The following is a 2,915-nucleotide window of genomic DNA, read 5'->3' as shown; positions in this document are numbered from 1 at the left end:
TAGTGTCAGGGTGGGCACCAGAGGTAGAGCTGTCAAGGTAAATAAATAATCACAATGAGCAAATGATGTCCAGGAGCTGGTAGAGACAGATGCAGTCCTACCCCCAGGAAACCTGGCAGATGGCCCCAACATGGCCCAAAAGGAAAACCATTCCCATTCCTAGAAGAATGTGAGAGTAAGAGTAGGATGGACAGAAAAACGGATAGAAGAATAAGAGTAGTTGGCACCCTAGAGCAGGAACCAATGAAGAACAAAGGGGAAGCATCACTGAAAAATCAACTCACAAAAGACAGATTAATAGGAGAAAAAGCATATACGTTTATTTAATTATAGTTTTGTATGACACAGGAGCCTTCAGAATGAAAACCCAAACACCCAATGAGGTGCAGAAGCTTATATATCGTCTTGAGCTTACAAAAAGAACAGGAGCTCAAAGCATGGTCAAAAATGTTATGGTGGTAAATCAGGTAATAATGGCAAGAGAGGTTATGAGATGGAGAAAAGAGGAGACTTGGGTAGCAAAGGTGGTCTTGTTAGGTAAATGAAATCTCACAGGTAGCAGCCCTTAGAGAGAACAGAAGGTAAATTTTGTTTTAGACCTTTAAAGCTGTCAGGCCCTCAGTTAATCTTTTCTAGATCTGGACAAGAAAATGCATGGCTGCTTTAATATAGATTCTCTGCAGATAAAATCATTTTCCCGCAAAAGACAGCATTACAGGACCACTTCTGTTTGCTGGCCCTCTAACAGCCATCTCAAAATATGTCAAAGAAATATATTTGGGGGTAAAATATTTGTATTTCCTTCAGTAAAAATTATCCCACTGTAAAGAGTGGTATGATACCTGCCACCCAGACATGGGATGGTTGTAAGGAGCAACCTTCCTTCCTTAGCAAGACTTATGTGTCCATGCAGTATACATTTAAGCCACCAGTGACAACTCTACCTGAGCAGGGTTGGAGTCCACTTCTTAGGAATGGAAATTGGTGTCTGAAGACACAGGATTTATCTCATATCACTTTGGCTTATGATGGATCATACATTCTCAGAAAAAAAGCACATTCCAAGAAGTCAAAAGCTGCACAACATACAAAGCTCAGTTGTACTAAATTAGATACCATTTCTCCATGTTCATAAGCACAAAGAGAGAATCTGTTCCACAGAGATTCCCACAGATAATCTGTGTTTTGAAAGTTCCAAGTATTTCACTAGGGGGAGAGGATGCCCATCACATGGCCTTCTTCTTCAGAAAGTCACAACATGATAAGCTTGTATGACTGCCCACTTACCCCAAAGGTCATCAAATCTCTTTGTATTCTTGGTAAGAACACTTCTAACACCTGACCCCTTGCCAATCAGACACATAATCACCAAATCATTGAATTGAGTATGGTATGTGGATCTATAATTTGAACTATTGCCCACCCGCTCATACGAAACCATAATGACTAATTCCATAATGCTTCACATTCTTGCTTACCTCACTCATCTTTATTTTCCTTTCTATATTGCTCTGTGTAATTTGACTCAAACCCCTACCTATCACTTCTAAGCTTTTGGGAACCTATTTCTTATTCAATCTGTTGTATATCTTCTACCTCTTCCCAAAACCACCCCCTACCTCTTCATTTTAATTGTGACCTGCCTGTCCCATGAGGGTGTGCAACTCTCAAAAGTGATTTTTTTTTCCTCTCATAATCCTGGAATCCCAGAGCTGGGGGCAGTCTTATTTCTCACTGCCACTTCAAAATCATGTCTTCTCTTTTCTTCTTCAAAATCCCCAACTCTTTAAAAGCTCACACCATCAATGAAATCACCCGCTACCTCTCCTAGTTGCTGCCAACTACTGACCTCCTGGTGTCTTTTCATTCACTGAAATCTTTGCCTATGGTTCCCTGACACCATTTCCACTTCTGTCCAGTTATAATGTTTAGTGATATCAATTACCACACACATGAAATGTCCAATATTCTGAATTCACAGCTTCTTGACTTCCTCCAGTTGTCTCTACTTCCACCTCACCTCAGTCACCCACTTTCCATGTATACACACTCATGCTTAGCATTACCATAACTGCACCACATCTGAAATCTTGATATCAGTCTCTCTCTTGTACCCCTACTCCAACAATTTTTCAACTACGTTGTAATCTCCAATCCATTCACCACATCACATTTTTAAGTCCCAACACCATTTTCACTTCCTCACTCCTTTACCCAAATTATATCCCATCATCAAGCACTATAGTCACCCCCTTTCTTATACCCTAGTCCTTGTATCCCTCTAAGCAAGGAATAAAATTCCAAACTTGGTTGAACTGAAATATGTCATTTTCTCACATGGAAAACTAAGCATCTGAATATTGCTTTGAAAAATATTGCCTGGGAAAATCCTCCTTAAATTCATCATCACAATCCTCATATGGACACTATATAGTGCCTGGAAATTCTACATTTCCCCCAATAAATTTGCTTTCATCATCTCCATTTTGTACCTTTATATTTTTCCTCAAACCTGTCAGAGCCTCATCCACACACTTTCAACAGATGGCCTCGCCTTGTTCTGCTTTGCGAAGTTAGTAGCAATTGACTTGAGCATCCTATTCTTTTTCTTATAATAACCAATAATCCTCATGCTTTTAAATTCAGTGACTCTTCCCTATTATTGTCCTAAAAACTCATTTTCTTAAAACACATTCATCTCTCTGCATTCAAAACGTTGCACTCTTCCAATTTTCTTCATACTCTACCTATTTTCTTCATACTTCTTCTCAATTTGTTTACCATTATTATCCTCTTCTTCATAGCCTTTCAATGTTGAGGGATCCCAATGTTAATAGGTACTCTTCTCTAAAAAGACTTTATCCCTAAAATATCTCACCCAGGCATATGACTTTTACTATCAGCCATATACCAAA

Source organism: Theropithecus gelada, chromosome X (genome assembly GCF_003255815.1).
Source record: "Theropithecus gelada isolate Dixy chromosome X, Tgel_1.0, whole genome shotgun sequence".
NCBI lineage: Eukaryota > Metazoa > Chordata > Mammalia > Primates > Cercopithecidae > Theropithecus > Theropithecus gelada.
Note: the sequence above shows the minus strand (reverse complement) of the source record.